Raw genomic sequence first — 6,310 nt, forward strand, 5'->3', positions numbered from 1 at the left:
AATTAGAGTATACCTTCTCTAACTTAGCCCAGCTAAGTATCACTTGCTGATTGGCTCCAAAGGAAAGACCACCTCTAGCAAGGTCCTTCCTTAACATCAAGGAAACATTTGATTCTTGTTATTAGGCGCCAAGGAAGTTCCCCATGCTCTCTTGCATTCCTTTACCCCTGAATCCAAATCTTTATAACCCTGATTTCCCAATATAATTTCTTATACTCTGAATATATAGGAAGTAATCTAGATATATCTAGTGGTATTTTCAATGTTGGATAACACTAAAATCCTAGATTTAGGAGACAAATTTTACGCACACTAGTTGAGGTACCAAAAGCTTTCTCATTTTATATCCAAACATAAAGCTAAATTTAATCAAATACGCAAACACACGGAGTTTGAAACATTATGAAGTTCTTTTTTACCCAAATCACTCTCTCTGGAGAGATACTTTTCAATTTATAAATTAGACTCTTTTCATGACATGGTGTTCTTGTGGGAATCAAATCAGCGCACTCCTATATAGTTTTTGCAGTCCAGAAGTAACCCCTTAAGTTTGGTCATTCATTTATTGCTGACTTTACATCGACACACAATTCCTGTTTGTTCTTATTGAAAAATGTATTGACCTGCCCTTTGCATTCCTTTGTAATTATTCCTCCTCTTTTTAGTTTATCGATATTCTTTTGTAATTATATATTTTAGCACAGAGTGTTCAGCCTGCACTACCATATTATTTGCTTATTTTACTTGTTGAAGTTATCCATACATGCCACTTGAGAGACTTCTATTCCAATCGACCTTTCTCCTCATAGAACTGAATGACTTTCCAGAGACTCCATGTTTTGGAGGAGAAAGAAAAATCTGGCTAGGCATGTTATGTATTCAGTATTGTTATGTCTTTGTCTTTTTATTTTTGTTACTGTTTTTGAAACACTAAATAATGATTAATATAACAAATATTCTGCATTTTTGTAGATTTAGAGGGAAAGTTTTACTACATTGTTATTGTTTAAAAAGATAGATAATCCCTTTATTACCCATTCCCCAGTTTTGCATAAACAACACGATTATATTAATATACTTTTTACCTCTGTGATTACCTTGTAGCTAAGCCTCTGTAGACGGCTCCCTTCTCTCAGTTCTTTTGACAGACTAGCATTTTAGCAAATCCGTGCTGACTCATAAATAATTCCACAGAAGTCAGCACAATGTTATCTATACGGCACACATGAACTAACACAGTCTAACTGGGAAAAACTGTCAAATGCACTGAGATAAGAGGCAGTCTTCAACGGATTAAACCTAAGTTTATGAGCCTACCTAGGTTTAGCTTTCAACAAAGAATACCAAGAGAACAAAGCAAATTTGATGATAAAAGTAAATTGCTAAGTTGTGTAAAATTGCATGCCCTATCTGAATCAGAAAGTTTTAATTTTGACTTGACTGTCCCTTTAAAGGCTAAACGCATTAGCTGATGCTGAAGGGTCAGAGGATTTGCTACTGACAAGATCTGTTCTTTTATTTTTGATATTTATTAAACTAAAAGCTTTTAACTTGATCATGGTTGTCATTAGTGAACTGGCTCACAGTGTACATTTTTAGTGGTCTTAGTGCTCAATTTACATTCTGTTCACATTGAATTGATCTATTTTTTTATTTTTTATTAATTTATATCTGACCAAGACAGAGATAAATAGAAAGCAAATTCAAACACGATGAGGCCATTATTTTATTATAGCTTCAATATTTAAACTAATCTAATTGTAAGAAATACATCTGCATATTATTCTAAGGATAATATTTGCTTTGAATAAACTATTATGCCTAAAATCTATTTCCTTTTTAATATCCCTTTAAAAGGGACGATACCCAAATTTTGAAGCACTTAAAAGTGACACAGTATATCTGTAAAAAGCTGACTAGAAAATATCACCTTAACATCTCTATGTAAAAATTAAGATATATTACCTCAAAATGTCCTCAGTAGCCACATCCCATTATAAAGGACTTTAAGCAATCAGGATGTTAGTCCCAGTACTTGCAAGGGAGCGTGCATCTGGCATGTGCAGGCACAGTCACATTATTTCCCTTCTCAATTTAAAGGGACAGTTTACATCAGAATTTTTATTGTTTACAAAGATAGATAATGCCTTTATTACCCATTCCCCAGTTTTGCATAACCAACAATGTTATATTAAAGGGACACTGAACTCAAATTTGTTCTTTTATGATTCAGATAAAGCATGAACTTTTAAGCAACTTTCTAATTTATTCCTATTATCAAATTTTCTTCGTTTTCTTGCTATCTTTATTTTAAAAGCAGGAATGTAAATCTTAGCAGCCAGCCCATTTTAGGTTCAGCACCATGGATAGCGCTTGCATATTGTTTGCTTACATTTACCCACCAATAAGCAAGCATAACCCAGGTTCTCAACAAAAAGGGGCCGGCCCCTATGCATCACATTCCTGCTTTTTAAATAAATATAGCAAGAGAACGACGAAAAATCTGAAAGCATTTTGACAGTTTTTCACCACTAGTTGGCGTTAGTTTATTTGTTTCATATAGATAACATTGAGCTAACGCATGTGAAGCTCCTAGGAGTGAGCACTAATTGGCAAAAATGCAAGTCTGTCAAAAGAACTGAAATAAGGGGGCAGTATGCAGAGGCTTAGATACAAGGTAATCCACAGAGGTAAAACATGTATTATAACTGTGTTGGTTATGCAAAAATGGGGAATGGGTAATAAAGGCATTAGCTACATTTTTAAACAACAAAAATTCTGGTGTTGACTGTCCCTTTAAATGCTGGATTTTGCTTACAAGGCATGTATGGCACTTTTATTGCCTGTTATAGGAATCCTAACTCAATTTTTTTCTTTCATGATTCAGATAGATCATGCCATTTTAAGCAACTTTCTAATTTACTCCTACTATCAATTTTTCTTCGTTCTCTTGCTATCTTTAGTTAAAAAGCAGGAATTTAAAGATTAGGAGCCAGACAATTTTAGGTTCAGAACCCTGGATAGCACTTGCTTATTGGTGGCTACATTTAGCAAACCAATAAGCAAGCATAACCCAGATTCTGAACCAAAAATGGTCCGGCTCTTACGGTTTACATTCCTGCTTTTTAAATAAAGATAGAAAGAGAACGAAGAAAAATTGATAATAGAAGAAAATTAGAAAGTTGCTTAAAATTGCAAGCTCTATCTGAATTATGAAAGAAAAAAATTGAGTTTAGTGTCCATTTAAATGCCTACATTTTGTCAAACCAATGTCCCCATAATACTAAAATAATGCTGGGCAGTAAAATATACAGAAGTGGAGGGGGTGAGAATCAGACTCTCTGCCTGTAGCCCTCGCTCAGTCACATGCCCACACCAGGCCTCAGTTCAAACACATGGCCCTGTAGCTAGGGTTGCCACCTCAGTCATGTTTTCCTGGACACTTATGAGTTACACATCTTTCAGGGTGTGAAGGGAGGAACATGTAGTGTTTCTGGACAGCACTATTCCTATTCCTCCCTGCACACCCTGCATCATGTGTAACTTATAAGTGTCCAGGAAAACATAGCGGAGGTGGCAACCCTACCTGTTGCCCCTTTCAGTCACATGCCTATATCAGACCTCAGATAAGACCCATGCTCCTACAGCCTCTCTCAGATACATGCTCTCATTAGGCTTCAAAATAGACCCCTGGTCCCACAGGCCCTTTTCTGGCCACTTTAGACCTTAACTCAAACCAGTGTCCTAGCAAACACTTAATCTGCCAGCTGCCCACTTCAGACCTCAGATCATACCCCAAGCGCTGCAACGCCAGGATATGACACATTCCCTCATTAGACATTAGATTAGCATACCTGAAAACTTTCCAATTGTACTTCCAATGATCCTTGAACATATTAAGCCGCAGATGTATCAAATGTTCCGGCTGCAAGTTCAAATGAGTAAAAACACAATTTTGAAGGTTTAAAGTTCTTACCAGGAAATGTTACAGAAGTGAAGCTAGATCAGATGTATAACTTTCAGCAACCCACAAATTAACATTTTAACGCTGTTAGGATGTTCTATGCCATCCTAACGGCACTGGGCTTTAGCACCGTTAGGACGGCATGAAACGTCCTAGCCGTTTAGCTGTCCTGAAGCCAACTGCGCTTCCAGAATGCGATTGGGTCATGGTGGGTGTGCCTAGCGTCATAGGGATGCCCCCCTTTCCCAATCCCATCATTGAAATATCGGGATCACGTGCACAAATGCGGGATTTTAATTTGTTTACATTGGAACGTTGTTCCGAAGTAGAAAATGAACCCTGTCATCAAAGGGTTAAAGGGGCAGTAAACATCTTGAGATGTTTATTTAAAATATTAAAATGTATTTGTATAGCGCCACAAAGTTCCATAGATCCGGGTAGAAAAGTAGGGTATACAATGACTTTGCTATCCATTTTCATTATTTATTTTGCCAAAATATCATTCCATTGAGTTCTAAATATTGAGCAGTCTAATTCTCATAACTTAAAATAAACCCTGCTGACATCTAAAGGCTAACACTGCTACATGCATGTCCCTAATTGGCTTTATTAGATAACTGCAAAGCAGCACATTTTATGCTAACTTTATGACAGTGTCTAACCTTGCACTCTGTGGACTAAAGCCCAGATGGACTCCTCCAAATAAGACAAATGGTGGGTTGAGTTTGGCTATTGAAAACAATTTGCCTAAAAAGGATCTTAATTTGTTTTTAAAACATTAAGACTTGGCTGATATGTTATTCTATAGCAACAGAACATAAATGTCTTGTAATTATAATGTGTTTAAGGTTCCTTTAACTGTTCACAGAGTAATTAAAAGTCAATAAATTGACTTAAGTTGGTGAATCTGTGTACAAACTGCTGAGACCTCATAATTTATAAATGTACTCTGAGATTAGAGCTAAAATCACAGTTCACATGGTTACTTTATGAAAAAAATATTGGAAAGCCAAGGTGATATCAGTCTGTCCCTTAAATGGTTTACCAGATCTGAAGACCAATATGATTCCTTGTGACTGATAGGCCATGACTTTAAATGATTTGAGGAATATTCTGCATAGAAATTAGTGTGTATCTGTATATAAATGAGCATGCCTGTTGTTAAACTGTTTAAGGGACTTTTAAGGGGTAAATCCTCTATTGCTCATAAAAATCTGCCAGTTTTGTATGGTTCCCTCACACAATATGGTGTGCTTTATAGGAGTATGGCATTTTATTAGAAAGTGAGAGAACAGAAATGTGTTTGCTTAAATTTATAACAAACTAGGGGGGCTAATGGTGAGTGCAGAAACAAAAAAATAAACCAGAAATCGTGTGTCAGGGGATTATAAATAAAGTGTTAGATTTCAAAAAACGTGTTTCCCTGGCCTGTGGTTATGGGTTAGCTTTTCATATTCTTGTCAGTTTATGCTGAACTACACCCATAATTCAAGACAAGGATATGATAGATTTAGGTTTTAATTCACTGATAAATTAGAAACAATAATAATGATTAGATCACAGGCTGTATATTCTCATTTTGTAACCTGCTCGTTATTTCCAATTATTAGTATTTTTTATTTTGTTGGGGAGACAGTAATTTCTTGTATATGTCACGTATACATAGGACCCCTTTGGAGCTGCTTAGCAATAATTTAGTCAGGGATTTCTTACTACGTACCTATAAGCACTGATATTAATAACAATAGTATTTATTATTGCTGTAGCGGCTATAAAATTATAATAAAGACTAACAGATTTTTCTTACTCAAAAATGCAAGGATGTAACTGACCCTACCTCAGCTGAGCTTTTGTCTTTGTTACTTGCAGGAAGCTGCCAAAAAATCCCACAACAGCTTAATTTGACCCAGAATAAGTCTATTACATCACCCTATATTATTCCAGGGCTACAACACAATCGTGCAACGGAAGCGCAGTAAATTAAACTTGTATTAGAGTCATAGCCAAAGGTGGTAAACCAGGTGTCAAAGAAGGGTGCAGACCTCTAACCTTACACTAACTCTGCGAGGGACAAACACGTGATTCCTCCTCACCTAGATGAGCTTTAACGCTTCCGGCATCCTATCCTATGACAAGCGAACAAGGTCAACCAATCATATGACACAACGGACAAGAGTGACAGTCAATATAGCCTCTCAGTAAAAAAGCAGGGCGTGTCTAATCCAAACGCCACAGAAATAGGTACTAGATTACGCAGTTTTTGATGCCGATGTTCTGTGAAGGGGAAGTGACATGGTTCGCTGTTTTACAAAGTTCGGTCCCTTCACAGAACACCGATTCCGAATT

At 36.4% G+C, this 6,310-nt stretch overlaps 1 protein-coding gene across 7 annotated transcripts in view; it reads right to left on the bottom strand.

Annotated features, from left to right (window-relative positions):
• The window catches only part of C6H15orf61 (chromosome 6 C15orf61 homolog), a 30,779-nt gene extending 24,691 nt beyond the window's left edge, over positions 1-6,088 (bottom strand). For 2 of the 7 annotated variants that reach the window (XM_053718516.1, XM_053718512.1), the window contains exons 1-2: positions 5,802-5,987; positions 3,855-3,925 (exon numbers count right to left, since the gene is read on the bottom strand). The gene's annotated coding sequence lies outside the window, so the exon portion shown is untranslated. The other 5 variants (XM_053718518.1, XM_053718513.1, XM_053718517.1 and 2 more) reach the window with 4 other exon arrangements.
• Between the last annotated feature and the right edge of the window lie 222 nt (positions 6,089-6,310).

The sequence above is a fragment of the Bombina bombina genome, chromosome 6, assembly GCF_027579735.1.
Source record: "Bombina bombina isolate aBomBom1 chromosome 6, aBomBom1.pri, whole genome shotgun sequence".
Classification (NCBI taxonomy): Eukaryota; Metazoa; Chordata; class Amphibia; order Anura; family Bombinatoridae; genus Bombina; species Bombina bombina.